This window comes from Mobula hypostoma (assembly GCF_963921235.1).
Source record: "Mobula hypostoma chromosome 8 unlocalized genomic scaffold, sMobHyp1.1 SUPER_8_unloc_1, whole genome shotgun sequence".
In the NCBI taxonomy this organism is placed as follows: domain Eukaryota; kingdom Metazoa; phylum Chordata; class Chondrichthyes; order Myliobatiformes; family Myliobatidae; genus Mobula; species Mobula hypostoma.
This window is the reverse complement of record NW_026948120.1, coordinates 1148401-1167614: the sequence shown is the minus strand read 5'-3', so window position 1 is coordinate 1167614 and position 19214 is coordinate 1148401. Positions and strand designations below refer to the sequence as shown.

The following is a 19214-nucleotide window of genomic DNA, read 5'->3' as shown; positions in this document are numbered from 1 at the left end:
ACCCTGTTTTTCTGCCCCGTGCTACCTACCTGCACCCAGACAATATCCCTCCATACTCCTTCTATCCATGCACCTATCCAAACATCTCTTAGAGTTAGCAGCCTGCTCCCAACTCATACCAACCTCTGAGTGAAGAATATCCCCCTCAGACACCCCTTAAATATTTCACATTTCAGCCTTAACCTATGACCTCTAGTTTTAGTGTCACCCAACCTGAGGGGGAAAAGCCTGCATGCGTTCATCCTGTGTATACCCCTCGTAATTTTATATATCTTTGTAAAATCTTCCCTCATTCTCCTGCAGTTCAGAGAATCAAGTCCAAAGCTATTCATGAGCACTGAGCCCAGGTGAACGCTGAAAGATCTACCACAGGTAAAACTACATTGTGCAGAGCTAAGGAGGTACTTTGAGTTGAGATGGACAGGTGCAACTTGTTCTCCATTTCTCACTGGTGTCATCCATAACTCTCAAGAAAAGCAGTCGAGAACAACAGAGGCTGGGCAATGCATACAAAATGCTAGAGAAACTCAGGAGATCAGGCAGCATCTATGGAGGGAAACAGTCGATGTTTCAGACCAACAGCCTTCATCAGGGGGGCAGAAGCCAGAATGATAGCAGAAGTTGCAGACACTGGTGTGTTGGTTGCAAGGGCTTGAGGGGTTGTAGCTGAGTACAAATGGAAGGTAAGATGGGGAGTCGGATGTCCTGGAATGTAAAGTCTCATCCTTAGAACAGATGTGGCAGAAGCTCAAGATTTTCAGCAACTGTAGAATCCCTTGTGTAAAGACTGGAAAGCTGGAATGACAATAGAAAATGCTTCAGGGACCCAGTTTCTATCCTGACCTCTGGATGGTGTTGATATGTGGAGTTTGCGTGTCTTTCCTATGATTGCAAACTCCAGTTTCCTCCTGCATCCCAAAGAGCAGCGTATCAGTGGATTATAACTAGCCACTGTAAAATGCCCCAAGAATGAGGAGAACATGAGGGAAAACTTTTTCACTCAGTGGGTGGTAAGGGTGTGGAACGAGCTGCCAGCGCAAGTGGTGGATGCAAATTCGATTTCAACGTTTAAGACAAGTTCGGATAGGTACGTGGATGGGAAGGTTATGGAGGGCTATGGTCGTTGGGACTAGGCAGTTTAAATGGTTTGGCACAGACTAGATGGGCCAAAGAGCCTATTTCTGTGCTGTAGTTTTCTATTACTCTAATGTGGGTGTGGGGATAATAAAACAGGACTAGTGCAAGTGGATGACTGATGATTGACAGACCTTGTATCATGCCTTAGGATTCTAATTATATTAATGCATTTAATTATGTCAGTAAATTAAGTATCAATGAAGTCATTTACCTTAGAAACTGCCATTGGTTTTCCAGTACACACCGCTCTTCACACTTCAATTCATTATTCTAATCTAATCAGGAGGCAATTGGTTTGGTTCATTGGTTCATAGGAGGTGTTGCAGAATCAGGCAAACTCGGAGTGGCCAGTAATGGCCAGAGACCCTCAGACAGCTTAACTTAGTTAGGGTGTGGTGAAAAGGCAAGGTTTATGTGGAGCAGAACCATTGGAAAATTCAGGCCAGATAGGTCAAATGGGTTACACATTCTTCATCAGCTCAATTTGACTTCAATGAACTGGTTAAATGAAGCCCAGGAACTACCATTCCAACTGCCATTCAGCCCCCTCCTCAATGGTTCCCATTATCATCTCCTTTACTTACCATAATCCAGCACTGGTAATGCTGTGTTCCTGCTTTTCACCCTGCAGCAACTGTCCCCAGCCTTCATCCACCTGGTCCCCACCTTGCTCCCTTACCCTTTTTCCCCCTCTGTCTGCCTCCATCTATCATTCACCTGCCAATATCTTTCAATTCCACACCCTACACTGAAGTCCCCTACCTGGCACTACCTGCCTGCCACCTTATGCCCCCCTTCAGTCCACCAATTGCCTCAGAATCCATTTTCACCATTCCCCTTCTCCTCTTTATACTGGCCATCTCGACTTTCCACTCTCAGTCCGAACGCCAACAATTCTTTTCCTCTCTCTGACGTTGCTTGACCTGCTGAGTTCTTTCAGCAGATTGTTTGTTCCTAACATCTATAGTCTCTTGTCCCTACAGTGATTCTGATGACAAATTGCAGAATCCAAAAGCCACAAGAGGGGAAAGGAAATATACCAGTTCCCATAGCAACAAGCTGTTCCACCACTTTCTGGGACATGCCTTCTTATTACTACCATCAGGGATGAGGCATAGGAGCCTGAAGACCCACACTCAATGATTCAAGAACAGCTTCTTCCCTTCCACCATCATATTTCTGAACAGTCCATGAACACTATTTCTTTATTCCCTCTTCTTGCAGTTTTTAATTTGTAATTTAAAGTCATTTTATGACTCTGCACTATATTGCTGCCACAAAACAAGTTTCACATCATATGAGACCGCAATAATAAACCTGATTCTGCTGCTTGTCCAAGTAGGAACGACAGTGGAATGGCAGCCATCATCAATGAAAACTATTCTCTTTATTGATCTGCAGTTCTGACTACTGTGGCCCTGGACACAAGGCAGGTCCTGGAGAAGGAATCTGTGTAAACAGTAACCAGAAACACCGATCCCAGAGCTATCCACTGCAGATATACTATTCAATGACCACTAAATCAGCTGCTGCCAGAGTAATCCCATGCTTAAGGGCCACTGGCAAAAGTGAGCAAGCCTGGCAGTGCCCTGGTAGGAACTGCTAATAGGAAGCTGGAAGCCAGCCGTTTACTATGCTGCTAGTGGCTCTTTTCACCGGAGGTTGGAGATGTGGATCATACACTCCTTTGATTAAAGCAAAAACAAAATACCACAAAGCCAGGGTGGATTATCTTGTTGCCCATGACCTCATCAATTCTGCAAAAGTTAACTTTCCACAAATGTGTGTTTGACTAGAACCAATGGTGGATGTCTGTCGATGACAGGAAATCTGTGTGGGAGTTTTTAAAGTGGAAAAACTCTTGCACTGGGGCAGTTCCACTCTCTTGACCTCAGAAGTCCAAGTCCAGTCATACAAAAAAGTGTCACAAACTGGGGTTTCCTTGGTTGCAGTGGATGACCATGACATCTTCTGTGCCTTGTCATGCCCTTGCTCTCCATGGAGCGTTGCAGTGCCGCCTTCCCGGCCGCTGGATCTAACTACAGATTTCATTGGCCCAGTCCGCTGGAGCCGAGTTCACATGCTGGGACAGGCATGTCCCTAACTCAGCAGGGTATGACGCCGCCAGCTACCCCCACCTGTCAAAGTGGTGTACCAGGGTGCAACCTCTGTTGCATGCAAACAGCTACTTGGACCCATCCACAGGTCAGAGCTGAGTGGCTGGTGGGAACCAAAGATGAGTGAGCTGTCCCGGAGTGGACTCAACAAGCTCCTTTACCAAAGGAGCTACCCCTCCCTGGACACCCCCTACACCATAGGTCCCATATAGAATCATATTTATCCCGCAGCCAAGAAATGAGGCTCTAAAACTGCACAGGAAGACTAGAATCATAGGGTTAACAGCACAGAAACAAGCTGCTTAAGCCATCTCATCCACTTTCACCATGATGCCAATGTATGCTAGTATTATTTGCCTGCATTTGACCCATATCTCTCTGAACCTTTGCAGATGTCTTTTAAACAACATAGAAAGGGGCCCTTCGGCCCTCTAAGCACATGCCAACCCAGATCCTAGGGGCAATTTTCAGTGCCCAATTACTACCAACCTGCACTTACCAGTCACAAGGAGTACGCACAAACCTGCAACCCCACACTTCCCAGTCACAAGGAGTACGCATGCACAAACTCCATAACACACACACACAAAACAAATCCACCCAACTAAAGCATCAGGATTAACTATGTAATCAACACCTTAAATCAGGGGTCCCCAACCTTTTTCGCACTGCAGACTGGTTTCATATTGACAATATTCTTGCAGACCGGCCGACCGGGGGGGCGGGTGGTAGAGTTGCCAATGGACAAGAGTAGCAGTTAAATACGTTGGGTTTACCCCGAGAAAGACTACAACGACCATGAAGCCTTGCGCGGGCACCAGTGTGCATGCGTGTATGATTTTTTTTCTACAAATCGTTTTTGGCGATTCTGTTCGGCCGGGGGGGGTCGGGGGTTGTTAATCATGACCGGAATATCGGTGATAAGTGGCTAATACACTCAATTTCCTTTCTAAAAGGGTTTATCTAACAAATTTAATACTAAACATACAGCGCATATTTTCCTCGCGTGAATATCGTGATAAGTCAATTATCAGGGGAGGACAGGGGAGCTTGAAGTAAGTGTTGAACGAACTTCCAGTAGAAGTGGTAGAGGCAGATTCGATATTATCATTTAAAGAAAAATTGGACAGGTATATGGACAGGAAAGGAATGGAGGGTTATGGGCTGAGTGCAGGTCGGTGGGACTAGGTGAGAGTAGCGTTCGGCACGGACTAGAAGGGCAGAGATGGCCTGTTCCCATGCTGTAATTATTATATGGTTATATAAGTCAATAGCATCATAACATTTTAAGTAAAGTTTGGATATTAAACACGCAGCACATATTTTCCCCGTATGAAACACACAAAATCATTGCAACACACCAATATCGCTGAATCAGTGGGAGCCCTGGGCTGAATGCTTGTTTTCCTGCAACAAGACAGTCCTATCGAAGGGTGACGGGAGACAGCGATAGTCGAACGGTGTTCCTTATGTCCAGTCTATTCCGCAAGTTAGTTTTCATTGCAGTCATTGCAGAGATATGTTGGAAATGGAAGCAACGTTTTCAGTGCTTTCGTGGCTATCTCAGGATTTTCAGCCTTGACTTTCTTCCAGAATGCCGGCAGAGATGTTATGTCAAACGTACTTCTCAGCCCACCATCATTTGCAGGCTCGAGGAGTTGATCTCCTTCCCGCGCTGACACGGATGATGCGCAGGTAATGACCTCACATGCGTAATGGCTCAACAGTGGCCGTGACAGGGAATGAGGAAAGGTGCAGCTGACTCATATCGCTTCCTCGCGGCCCGGTACCGGTCCGCAGCCCGGTGGTTGGGGACCACTGCCTTAAATAACTTACATCTACTCAGCAAGAGAGACAGCAAAACAGACATTGTGTCAAAATGAGCAATGAACTCCAATACATGTCTTAAATGAAGGATGTTCTCAGCACCCTCTCATAAACTAAATTGATTGGTACACAGGCAAATTCCTTGCAAACTCAGCCATAGTGTGATGTTAGTGGAAACATTAAAGATGTTTCTGCACCCAAAATCTGTCATCCTAGCCAGCAGAAAAATGCAAGGAATACAGGAGGAACTTGACAAAATTGAGAGATCCGGGTGGGGAAGAGTCGATATGGTCCACTTTACAATCAAATACTCTTCAGTTACCAGTTAGATACATGCTATAAATCAATTGTAGTGCAAATCCACACACTCCAATGACAGATGCATGGATATAAAATGAACAATTTCAACACATGAACAATCTGAAGCAAACACAAAATCTCTGCCATACTGAATAATGCAAAAGCTTGGATAAGGACAGTCTATTGATATTTGGTAAATGGTTTAGCGCAACAGATCGAAGGGAGAGCATTCAGCTATTAATCTATCTGAAACACGTATAAAGCTACAGCCCAATTACTGACTGCATGCTGCTTATATGAAATCAATGATCTATACTAGACATGTGCCAAGTTATTAATTATACGCTTTTACAGTCAGAGGCTATGTTTTTATAACAATCTTTTCCTCAGTTGTCCACATTAGCTTTCTATAGAATGTGGGCAATGTGTACACTGGGTCAAGGAAATGACAATTGTGCAGGCAAACACAAATCACTCCACAAGTTAAACACCGGGTATTCTAATCTTATTGAAGTCTGAAGTTCCTACAAGGAAAAACAGAATTGCAGCATTTCTAAGGAGATGCTGTCTATTTTAATCATGTTTCTTGATAAAACAAGTTTGTCATCAGCTTTCAAATTGTCCCATAGAGCGGGTGGGTATGTGGTAAAAGGTGAGCTGCTGGACACAAGAGAGGGAATGATTCACAGAGAAAGCGGGGGGGGGGCGGGGGGCGGTTGGGCAGGAAAGAGTCAGGATTATACAGCACAGAAACAAGTCAAAGTCAAATTTATTACCATATACAGAAGTTGTACCAAAAAGCTTTCATGCAGTGGCACCACCGGAACAAAACATCATACAAGCAGTAGTCACAAGAACAGCAAACATAAATTGTACACAAATTTAGAACAAAAAAGTCTGTTTTAGTGAAAAGTGATTATCATGTTGCTAAACTGTCATAGTGATTAGTGTTGTGCAGGTTGGTTCAAGAATAGCTGTTCTTGAACTTGGTAGTGTGGGACTTCAGGCTTCTGTACCTCCTGCCCGATAGTCATACTGATCAAAGTGTCTGTCTGAGCTGGTCTTGTTTGCCTGCATTTTGCCCATGTCCCTGAACCTTTTCTATCCATGCACCTATCCAAATGTAGTCCCCGCCGGTCAACCTCAGGGTCGCTCAGCTCGCTGTCGTCTAGGGAAACATTTTAAATTTAATAATTATAAATTTAATTTGATATTTTAAACATTGTAATTGTACCACATACCACCCTTCCTTGACATACATCCACCACCCTCTATGTGAAAAACCTGCCCCTCAGGTCTACTTTTAACCTTCCACTTTATTTCTATGTCCTCTGGTTTTAGAATCCTCTACCCTGGAGAAAAAGACAGTAACCATCCACCTTACTTCTGCCCCTCATGATTTTACAAACCCCTAAAAGGTCACCCCTCAGCCTCCTCACTCAAAGGAAAACAGACTATCCAGCCACTCCTTACCTCAGGCCCTCCAGTCTCAGTTTTCTGCACCTTCCAATGCTCAGAGAACTGCTTTACACTTGATGGTTAAATGCACTTTCTATAAAATGCAATGTATAAACTAAGTTCAAAATTTGGTTTGAATTTCATACGGTTCTTTTGGAAACATTTTTCATCAACAATGGAGTTTGGATGAGGAATCTGAGAATCTCTGATCTCTTGCAGATTGCCTGCATTCACAGACTGTCAGATTTACTACTGCTAATTTTTAGGACAACACTTACAATGGGAATCACCTTTGTAAAATTGTCACACAGCAGCACCACCTCAATGTACAGGGTGTTACTGCAGCCTAGGCATTCATAAAAGCAGATCAAATGGAAAAGAACGTCTATAGATCTGTGCGTGTTTTTAATATACGGTGTACAGAAGAGTTCCCCATAATCAGTGGAATCTATAGATGATGGCTTAAGGTAACAACACCTATCAAGGATCGCCACCACAGACAGGAGAAAATCTGCAGATGCTGGAAGTCCAAAGCAACACACGCAAACTGCTAGAGGTCAAACGATGAGGGATCCTTGGCAGGCCAGGCAGCATCCATAGAAAGCAGTTAACAGTCGACATCTCGGGCCAAAACCCTTCTTCAGGACTGTTTACTCTTTCCTATCGATTCCACCTGGCCTGCTAAGGATTCCCATCATCCAGGCCTTGCCGTTTTCTCACAGCTCCCGGGCCATCGGGCAGGAGGTACAGAAGCCTGAAGTCCCACACCACCAGGTTCAGGAACAGCTATTTCCCTTCAACCATTCAGTTCTTAAACCAACTGACTCAACCCTAATCACTTCAGACTAAAGTGGACTCAGGTTTTTTTGTGTTCTAATTATGTTCTTTCTTGTAAGAATTGCTGATAATTTATGTTTTCCCTGTGAATGCTACTTACAGGTGATGCTGCTGCAAGTAAGACTGTATATGACAATAAACTCAACTTTGACTTGAAGTTATCGATTTCCCGTACAGATCTTGGCCAGTGTACAAACAGTTTGAAAGTGGGAAGCCTGACTATGGGTCAGATCCAGATAATTCTTGACACATGGTTAATGAAATCATATTAACTCTGATCTCTACGGTGATCAGTGAGATATGGTTAATTTATACCTAGGTAGTAACAACACCTGAAGACAGATCTGATTAGCAATCAGTTTACTCTGAGCAATTTTTTAGATCTTATTACCGACAACATGACAACACAGACTGATCAGTAAAGCCTGGCAACAGAAGCCTGCAGCAAATGAGAAATCCATCCCAAACATTTATCCGTCTATATGGGCTGTACACAGGTTGGGAGTTTGTAAACTGGAGAGAACTTGTACTTGTAGATCACAGCCTCAATTATTGGCGCACACCACACTCAATCATAACACTCTAGTTCTCAACTTAAAATCACATAGCACAGAAAGCGGGCCCTTCAGTCCCCCAAGTCCATGCTGAGCATCGTGCACCAATTTTATTTTCCCCACAGTCCCAGCAACTCTTCCCCTGCACCCCCCCCCAACCTGGATTCTACACAGCAGGGGATAAATACAGAACCCAGTTAACCTACCAACCCACACAGTGTTAGAATGTGGAAAGAAACTGGAGCACTTGGAAGAAACCCAAATGGTCATAGCAATAACATGCACCTGAACTGGGCTATATTTAACTGTGTTTACAGTATCATCAGGAACACACAAGTTGGCACATACTGATCATATTTTTAAAATATTCACAGTACTGTTATTGATTAATTGCATTTATAATTTCTATAGTGTAGATCCAAAATACATCAAAAAGTTATAATGGCCTGGCTATTATAACAGTAAACCCATCACACCTTCACTTTTTTTAAAGCAACACACATAAAATGCTGTAAGAATTCAGCAGGCAAGGCACCATCTGTTGAATAGAGTAAATAGTTCAACACTTCAGGCCAAGACTGATGAAGGGTCTCAGCCTGAAACTTCAACTATTTACTCTTTTCCATAGATACTGCCTGTCCTGCTGAGTTCCTCCAGCACTTTGTGCATGTGCTGTGTGTGTCACTTTTTTAGAAGCTGGGTCCTGTTATTGAGCATGTACTACCTCACAACATTGATTAGGTATTAGGCACATTAGAAAAACCAAGTCCAATCATTGATCAAACCATGTGATCAGATATTTAGCTGACACAGTCACCAATCAATCATTTAGGTAGGTTCAACTCACTGACTGCTTAGACTGGTTAGTCATATCATAATGTTAGAGATCCGATCTGGCAATTGGTCAGAGGCAATGAATTGTTTACACTAACTGACAACACAACAAAATAGACTATTTGAAATCACTTAGCTCCAGTTCCTTAGATCTTGTTAGTGACAACATGTTAACTTAGAGCCAGTTAACAACAACACAAAAAAACAAATTCAATTAGCTAACCCTGACTACCTCTTTACTGACAACATATTAAAGCCACAACAATTCATGATCATCCAGAACTAGTTAATACTTGACACTTAATTAGTGACAACATATTAACTCTGATCTCTACAGAGATTAGTCAGACAGATGTAGTTAATTTAGTCCTGCTTCCAATTGGTTGGTTAACTGAAACTACTTCTTAGGATCATGTTACCAATAACATACCAAAAACAGAACTATCTTTAAGCTGTCAGATCCAGATAATGCTTGACACTTGGTTAATGAAACTGTATTAACCCTAACCTCTACGGTGATCAGGGAGATATGGTTAATTTATACCTGGGCAGCAACAACACGTCAAAACAGATCTGATCAACAACAATTAACTCTGAGCAATTCTTTAGATCTTATTACCGACATGACAACACATGACATCAGTGATCATTCAGACCTCGTTAATTCTTGACAATTGGTTAGTGACAACACATTAACTCTGACCTCTGCAGAAATCAGTCGTATCTAGTTAATTTAGACCCAATTCCAATTAGTCATTGGTTACCGAGCTCCAATTAATTTTTCGGACCTGCTTAGTAATTCCATCTCCAATAGTTAACAGCCAGCTCCTGGTTTAGGATTGAAACACGGAGTCTCCAGGTTAGTGACCAGCTAGTCTCGCTAGTTAACTGCGTGTTACGGCTGAATGTTGTTGCCGGAAATTCGGGTACATTAAGACGTTGAAGGGGAGGGGAGAGGTTAGGGCCCAATTAAGGAGCTGGGGAGAGGGTAGGGTGGCAGAGGTGGAAACGGCACTCACCTCAGCTGACAGCCCGGGACCGGGAGAGTAGGCCTGAGGCCCCGGTCTTGAGTAGTTCCCGTCTCCTCCCTCTTTTTTCCGCTGACCAGTCTCCGCAGATGCTTCGGCTGCTTTTTTTCCCCCCTCTCCACCGATAAAAAAAAATTCTCCTCCGGCTGTGGGGAGAGGATGGAGGAGGGGGGGCCGGGCCTCTAATCGCCGGGCCCGGGCTCGGGCTCGAGTAGCGAGCGGCGCCGATTTTCTCCGCCCTCCATCGGCGACCGGACCCCCCCTCCTCCTCCCTCCCTCTTCTCTCCTTTCGGGCAGAGGTGTATGAGGGTGGCGCAGTTGCAAACGAAGGAAAGGAAGGTGGAGGAGACGCCGGATTTTAAAACCCCGAACTGAGGCCGATTCAAACTTCCCGCCGCGCACCGCCCACTAAACGGCGGTCGGCAACCCGCCCTCAAGCCGCAAATCCCCCACCCCCACCTCACGCAGATGTTAATTCCTTCAGTGCCTTTTTTCGAATATCCCCACAAATGTAATTGTCGATTCTTGTGTTTAATTTTGACGCTCCGACCGTTTTTGTAATTCAAAATTTCCCGCGTGTCCGACAAAATGGCTGCCGTCCCTTCGGGGAGGGGGGAGGAATAGTGCAGCTGAAGGCCTCATGGAAGGGGATAACATCAATTTACCTCGTCTCTTCCCCCAGGTCTCAATGCAATCCTGCAGTCGGATTGGGTTTTCAGTTCGACCTTTTTAAATTTTGAATGCCTTTCATTCTTTCTTCCCCCCCCCCCACTTCCAGCTTGGGAGCTTTTTAATTTTTCACGCGTGCAGAATAAAATGGCTGCCGCCCCTTTAGGGTGTAGGGGAAGGCCTTTCGAAAGGAAAAAGAAATCTATCACCTCGCTTCTCTCCTCTCCTCAGATTTCGGTACAATGCAATAGCTGGGTTGGTTTGCAGTTCTAGCTTTTTGATTTTTTGGGGGGTTATTTCATCCCTGCTGGAACTTTCAAATTTCCCCACGCACCCCAGACAAAATCGCCACTGCCCCTTTGGAGGGGATTGGTGGTGGGGAAGAAGCCACAGAAGGGGCAAACATTCATTCACCTCTCTTCTCTGTCCTCAGATTTCTATGCATTGTAGCAGCTGGGTTGGGTTTTCGGCTCAGCCTTTTGAATTTTTGAAGCTCTAATCCCTCCACCAGCACTGTGGAAGCATTTGAATTTCCTGTACCCACACAACAAAATGGCTACTGCCACCTTGAAGAGCAAAAGGAGAAAATGTATTCAGACATACCACCCTGCAAAAACCCATTTCAAGGAGGTAGCACCACCACCCACAACACCCTATCTCTCTCCCCCCCTCCATCCCGGTCGACCTCCAAGGGTGTATGTATACAGAATATTTGATTATGAAAGAACACAATTTATTTGATCACATATTGAAACTACACACATATATATTCCTTGTTGAGTATTTTGTTAGCAGTCTCAATGCTAATAGCTACAAATAGCTTTTCTAAAATAATGATAGTGCAGCGAGCAACACTGTCATTATTTTTGACCCCTAATAGGCAGGGGTACACTTTAGTGTAGTCTGGGGTGAAGTACATTTTATATTTTCTTTTTTTGGAACACTCTGCTATGGTGCTGCAGGACACTAAACTGAACTGATGGAGAGAGAGAGAGAGAGAGATGTCAACTGTAAAGCCTGCCCACAGAGAAAACTGATAGGTCTACTTAGCACAAAGAGGGACCAATCAGGATGCTCTCTCTGTCGCGCTCTCTCTCGCTCGCTCTCAAAAAAAATCCATTTCCGGGACATTGCACATAACTTGCGGGCGTCAGGGAGCTGCTATCAATATGCGGGAGGTGGGATGTCTGTGTATTCATCTTGCTTCTTTCCTCATATTTCAAGATGATGCAGCAGCTGGGATGGGCTTTCTGGTTTTACCCTCTTGGTTTTTATTTCTTCCCTGTCAGCTTTTGAATTAACTGTGCCTCCCCAACAAAATGACCACTACCCCCAGAGATGTGGGGGGAAGAAAAGGTCTTTGGAGAGGAAAAAATCCATTCCTCAAGTCACAATGCGATGCAGCAGCTGAATAGCTAAATTGGGTTTTTTGTTTGTTTTTTGGTTTTGGGAGTTCGTTTTCCCCCTACTGGAATTTTTGAATTTCCCATATACTCGTCAGAAAAATGGCCAGAACAATTTTGAAGTGAGGTTGGGCTGCAAAAACAAAACACCTTTTGGTGTGTGTGGGGGGGGTACATTTACCTCGTCTTTCCTCAGATTTTGATGCAATGCAGTAGCCATAATGCATTTTCAGTTGATCATTTTTGGTTTTTAGGGGCTATTCTGACTCACCCCACCCCCAACCCTGTTGGCATTTTTGAATTTCCTGTGCCCTCTGGACAAAATGGTGGACAGCCAAGTAGAGAAGGTGGAGTGTGAGGTTTGCCACGGGAAAAAGGCTTAAAATTTAGCACTGGAGGTCCAGATGGAGCTTTTCAAATCATCTACATTAGGAGATGTTAATGCCAGGCTTTTGGGTTTGGGCCAGGTCAATAGGGTGTTAAAGGTAGACAGCATGCTTGCTTTTACCAGTTGAGGCACTGAGTTCAAGAATTGGGAAGTTATGTTGTAGATTTATAAAAACTCTGGTTGGGTTACATGTGGAGTACTGCATTCAGTTCTAATCTCCCCATAAGGAAGAATGTAGAGGCTTTGGAGATGGTACAGAAGAAGTTCACTGGAATGGTGTCTGGCCAGAAACATCAACTGTTCATTTTCCTCCATAGTTGTTGCCTCACCAGCTGAGTTCTCCAGCGTTTTGTGTGTCATTCCAAATCACATTCAGATCACTGTCTTATGATGTGAATTTGTTCTTTTGCAGCAGTGCAAAGATAAAAATAAATTGCTCTAAATGACAAAATATAGTGTACACGGGTTCAGAAATCTTATGGTGGAGGGGAGGAAGCTGTTCCTGAATCATTGAGTGTGGGTTTTCAGGCACCTGTAATGAGAAGGAATGTCCTCGACGATGAAGTCCTGAGTGGTGGATGCTGCCTTCTAGAGGCACTACTTCTTAAAGACATCCTCCACTGAATTTACTTCCGCTTTCATCACCATTGGCTACACATCCACTTTGGAGTCAGAAGCGAAAACACTTGCCAGCCAAAGTATCAGACTGTTTTGCATTAATTGCTCATTCTGGTAGTTTGAGTGTTCGCCAAAGAATGTGCACACAATGTGCTGGAGGAATTCAGCAGGTCGAACAGCATCAGGACTTGAGCAACAGCACACAACCTGCTCCAGGATGGGCACTGGCCTCCACCGAAGCCATCTTCAGAAAACAGTGTTACATACCTCCTGGGTATCTTGTGACTGTCTTATGACCATGTTGTAATTGAGTATCTTGTGAGCAGGATGTAATGGTCTTGTGATGGTGGGGTGATGTAATTTTCCCGCCAGGGGTGAGGTCACATGATGACATGCTCTCAACAGATGTATAACGGGAAACCCCTGTTGTTACGCAGTTGATTCGTTGTTTAATTTGTCAGTTACTCCATTATGCTGCGTATTCATCTCAAGACGCAGTTTCGTTTTGAAGTGGAGTTTTACTTTCTGTTGTAAGTCTAGTATTGTGGAGTGAAGACCTTACTGAAGTACAGGAACCTGAAGGATTGAGTAAAGTTGGTGTCACTCGGCGGTTTTATAAAGAATCGACCTTATTGAATCTTCGTTCAAAAATAGTGACCTGCATCTGAGATAACCCCTGTAAGAACAGGAAGGTTTGTGCAGTGTTCATTCGCCAGGGAAAAGGTCACTTCCTTTATATAACCACATAACAATTATAACACAGCAACAGGCCATCTCGGCCCTTCTAGTCTGTGCCAAACGCTTACTCTCACCTAGTCCCACCGACCTGCACTCAGCCCATAACCCTCCATTCCTTTCCTGTCCATATAGCTATCCAATTTAACTTTAAATGACAATATCAAACCTGCCTCAACCACTTCTGCTGTAAGCTCATTCCACACAGCTACCACTGTCTGAGTAAAGAAGTTCCCCCTCATGTTACCCCTAAACTTTTGCCCTTTAACTCTTTTAAGCAGTTCTATTTCCTTCGTCGTGAATCCTTTGGGACAGAATCAGTAGTAACATCATGTCTTCAAAGAAATCCGTTTCCAGAGAAGTCTCTCCTTATTGACTGTGTAAATTTTGAATTTACCACTTTAAGACTGTGTTCAAATTTACCACTTTAAGAACTGTTCCAGAGTTGCCGTATAGCAGTTAACTTCCAGTTAAGTTAGTCATTTGAATACTTTTCGCTATTGTTGAGCAAAGTTTAATAAATGTTTGTTTGTTTTTAAAAACCTGACTGAATTATATATTCATTGTTGCTGGTCACATGACAACAGTGACTCAAAGAAGGTGAAAAGCAAGAAAAATTCCTAAGCGACAACTAGTTCTGCCTGTCCTATGAAGAAACATATGCACGGAAGTTAGGCTATTGAATTTAATATTGTGGAAGCTTGTTCATATGTATGGGCATCCACAAGTAGGTCATTTGTGACCCACTGATAATCTGTAGACATTTTTATCAACATGAAAAAGTTGGGCAAAAGGGCAATTTCCATGCTGTATAAACCCATTAATCTATTTTTCAGAAAGACTTTAAATTTTTTCATTTTTAATTTCCCATGACAAAATAGGAATGGTGAATTAGACTGTTTTATTGTTATTATCTTTCAATTTAACTACTAATTGCTGACTTGTATTTTACATAATCACCTGTATATATGTAACTGCTTAGTATCGTTCCTCATGGTCACATTATATATATGCAACTGTTCAATGTGCCCCCTAGTGGTCACAGTTCTTTGCATAATTCTGGAAACTTGTCATTATCACATTGTTTGAATAGGGGCTATCTGATTGGTTAACTCTTACCTACAAAGTTGAATGAAATAGTTCTTATCTGTGATATAAAGAGCTGTACAAATAAGATCTCCATCTTTAGTCTTATTATTCTATTCTTTCCTGCCCTCTTTGATAGTAGACACCTGCTACTGTCCACTTTCAATTCTCTTTTTTTCTGTTAGCGCTTAATAAAACAATTGTAAAGCAACAAGTTTTTCTTGACTTCTAAAAGAACCTTGGATTAAAATTATCCAACAGCAAGGCTCCCTACATGTTAACATTGGTATTCACGTATTTATCTGAAGGAAAGGATATCATCAACAAATCTTCCTTAAACCTTGCGCCATTTGTGACTGTGAATGAAGTCACTGGGAGAAACTGAAGCTGGGGATATAGAAGTCTTTATTCAGCACGCAAGCAGCCATTGTTGCTGAGACACTCTTAGAACAAGAAGCCTCCTAAACTCAAAGTACATCACATTTTTATACCATTAAGATCAATGGTAACTCAATACAGTTTCAATAGTGATAATGACATCATTTACTTCAATACTTTGGATTGCCAATGCTTCATTTGAGCTACATATAATTTTCAAACACCTCAATCTTCACACCAACACTCCAGCCACCCTGATTGAATGTTAATCCATTGTCTACCCTTCATGCATATGCAGACATCTCAAATCAATGGGCATTCATGGATTTGCAATTGACTCCAGCCTGCTGCTCCAAGGCAAATGTTCTAAATGGTATTTTAAATTCAATCTGCTGTCTACATCCAAATCTGAAGACTGCTGTTGAGACTAATATTTGCTATATACTGTGGTCCCTCCTCTTAGCCCCTCCCAGACAAAAATAAATTTGCTCCAGGAAGGGTCAAACTTTGAGGATCTAATCAAATAAGGCAGCAAAAAATGCCCTGTACTTAGGACCCCCTTCCCCAATTACTTATTATATCCCTATGTGCAACTACGTCTATGCTATCATCCTTAATAGCTGTCCACAATGCTCTTAAACAGAGATTGTTCCAGAAATTCGACCAACAGCCTTTAAAATGCAACTCTGTCATTCCTTGATCGTTGCCTCCTTCCCTGCTGGCTGATTACAGTTTAATCACATTCTTTTATGTTCATCCCTTTATTCTCTGATAGGTAAAACTCAGCAGTGGCTGTCAGTGGTTACTCTCTAGTCAGGGGCACCAGCAAGGTAAATGTATCAGACTCTGAGGCAACAGTTCACACTCCATGCCTTGACAAAAGTTTGTCAGAATGACCTGACAAAGTAGTCACTCAGACCCTTTCATTGTAGCGGGGGGGGGGGTGGGGGGGTTGGGTGCAAGGACTTCATCCTGCTGGTACCCCTTCCCGGATGGTCCATTTGCTCACTGGACCAACCACTGAAAGGGCCCAGCTCATTTATATGCACTCCCCATTCAGTCTGGAGTGAATACATTCAGACACCATGTGTAAGTTCTTCTCTTTCCCAGTCTGCCATGCCATTGAAGTTGTCGAACCTGATGTCTTGCTGTAACTCAGATCCCTTCCCATAAGTTTTCCCCAATATCTTTCTATTCTGATCTCTAAAACTAATCATCTACCTCGAGGGACCAGCCTTCATTACAGAGTACAGTTACCGTTATACTTCAAAACGCTGTTCATAGCTTGCTGTCGTGCTCTCTGCATCTTCAGCATTTGTGTTGTGAGTCTGCTTCTGTCAGATATGGTCAGAACTGGTGCAGCCTGCTGGCATTCATCACTTGGGGTCTCTGTAATGACCCTGTTACGGGGTACACTTGATCTCTTGCTCAGTCTGTGAGGGTGACAAGCAGGTGAGTCATGCAGTTTAACCTGAGTCCCTGGCTGCCACACCGGGACTGTACACCAACACGGCTGTCATTCGCCCAGAGCTCCACCTGGGAGCAGAACTTGTCTTTTCGACCAGCTCCCTTACCAGCTGGCTGTGGGAGACCAGCTTCTCTCCCTCTGGCTCTCTCTGATCAGCAGTATGTTGCCGCTGTTTTGCTCGATACGTCAATGTGTTACCCTGGTTACAGTGGTCCTTCACATCTCCATGTAATCTTACTAATTTAGCATTTGTAGTTTTTTTCTGTACATTTGTAATTTCTGGTGCTTTTTGTTCTGCTGCTGCCTTCCTTACACTGATGTCTGCCCAGTCGTTTCCTGTCTGCTCCTTACTGTCTACTTCCTAGTGAGCCTTTATTTAATCACTGCTGCCTACTCAGGCAGCTGTTCTACTTCTAACAGCTCCTGACTGTGCTTGGCCATGACCCTTGGGACCTCCTGACATGATTCCCACATATTGCCCTGTCTCGCCTCTCTGCTTGGGGCTGCTGTCTCTTTGTGGGCCATGTTACCTGCTCTGTGGGTCACACATGTTCACTGCCCCTGTCTTGTCCATGTTATTTCTCGTTTTCCTGAGTCTATGATAGCACCTGCCTTGCAATGTCTCTATCCACAGGACAGTATCTTCAATCCTGCTTCTGCCGACGTACAGGCAGAAGCTGAAACAAGAAGCGGCCACAGTTAAAACATCCACTGTTGGTCCGACCAATCAGTCTCCATGCCGCAGTTCTGGTTCAATGACGTCGACTGGAATATCTTCCATGATGAGGATGTCTCCAAGTTCACGGTTGGAGTCACGTGCAGCGATGATGTTGTCCCCCAGAAGTCGGTCAGGGTCTTCCCAAACCAGAAACCCTGGATCAATACGGCAGCACTTGCCGCGCAACACAGAGCTTACACTGCCAGCAATCAGTAGAAGCTCAAGAAAAGCAGCTATCAAGGCTGCAGAACAACAACAAAGGGACAAGATTGAGTCAAGATCCACAACGAATGGCACACGTGACTTGTGGTGAGGGTTGCATACCATCGCAGACTTCAAAGCCAGACGTAGTGGTGCTGCCAACATCATGACCTCTCTCCCAGATGAGCTCAATAGCTTTTACGCGCGGCTGATGTCGCTAACTCTGAGCCTCAGAGGAAAGCCACAACTAAACCTGCAACCTGGTCATCTCTGAGGCTGGGGTACACAGATATTTCCAATGAGTAGACAGTTGTGAGGCTGTGGGACCAGACGGCATCCCAGGGCGATTACTCAGGATGTGCACAGCACAGCTGGCGGAAGTGTTTACAATCATTTTTAATCTCTCCCTCTCCCAGTGTAAAGTGCCCTCCTGCTTCAAATTATCCACCCATTGTCCCTGTACCAAAAAAAGACCAAAGTAACATGCCTGAATGATTGGCGAACTGTCATGCTCCTCAATAATAAGCAAATGCTTTGAGAGGCTGGTCAAGCACTACATCTACAGCATGCTACCACCCAAACTGGACCTCCTACAATTCGCCTACTGGCACAACCAATAGCCCCTGCTCTACATACCACCCTTGTACATCTAGAGAAGAAGGATGCTTACGTGAGAATGCTGTTCTTGGATTACAGTTCAGCACTCAACACCATGATTCCATCCAGGCTCAACAGGAAGCTCAGAGACCTCGGCCTTGACCCTGCCTTGTGCAGCTGGATCCTGGACTTCCTGTCAGATCACCAGCAGATGGTAAGAGTGGGCTCCCTCACCTCCACCCCTCTGACCCTCAACACAGATGCCCCTCCTTTACTCTCTGTATAACCATGACTGTGTTGCCACCCACAGCTCCAATATGATAATTAATTTTGTTGCTGGTATTACATTGATTGGTCTAATCTCAAATAATAATGAGGCGGCCTACAGGAACAAGTCATCTCTCTGACACAGTAGTGTCAAGAAAACAATCTCTCCCTCAATGTCGCAAAAACAAAGGAGCTGGTTGTGGATTACAGGAGGAATGGAGACGGGCTAACCCCTATTGACATCAATGGATCTGGGGTTGAGAGGGTAAACAGCTGTAAGTTCCTCAGCACCCACATCACTGAGGACCTCCTGTGGTCTGTACACACCAGCTGTGTGGTGAAAAAGCCACGACAGCGCTTCTTTCACCTCAGTCGGTTGAAGAAGTTTGGTATGGGCCCCCCAGATCCTAAGTACTTTCTACAGGGCCTGTTATGGGAACTGTACCTCCCTTAATCGCGGGATTCCACAGAGAATGGTGCAGACAGCCCAGTGCATCTGTAGTTGTGAACTTCCCATGATTCCGGACACTTACAAAGACAGGTGTGAGAAAACAGCCTGAAGGATCATTGGGGACCCAAGACATCCCTACCATA

At 44.1% G+C, this 19214-nt stretch overlaps 1 protein-coding gene across 2 annotated transcripts in view; it reads right to left on the bottom strand.

The window, feature by feature from the left end:
- Positions 1 to 10510, bottom strand: part of LOC134341139 (dual specificity tyrosine-phosphorylation-regulated kinase 1A-like) — a 105165-nt gene extending 94655 nt beyond the window's left edge. For both annotated transcript variants that reach the window (XM_063038920.1, XM_063038919.1), the window contains exon 1: positions 10084 to 10510. The gene's annotated coding sequence lies outside the window, so the exon portion shown is untranslated. The remainder of the gene's footprint in view (positions 1 to 10083) is intronic.
- Positions 10511 to 19214: the final 8704 nt, after the last annotated feature.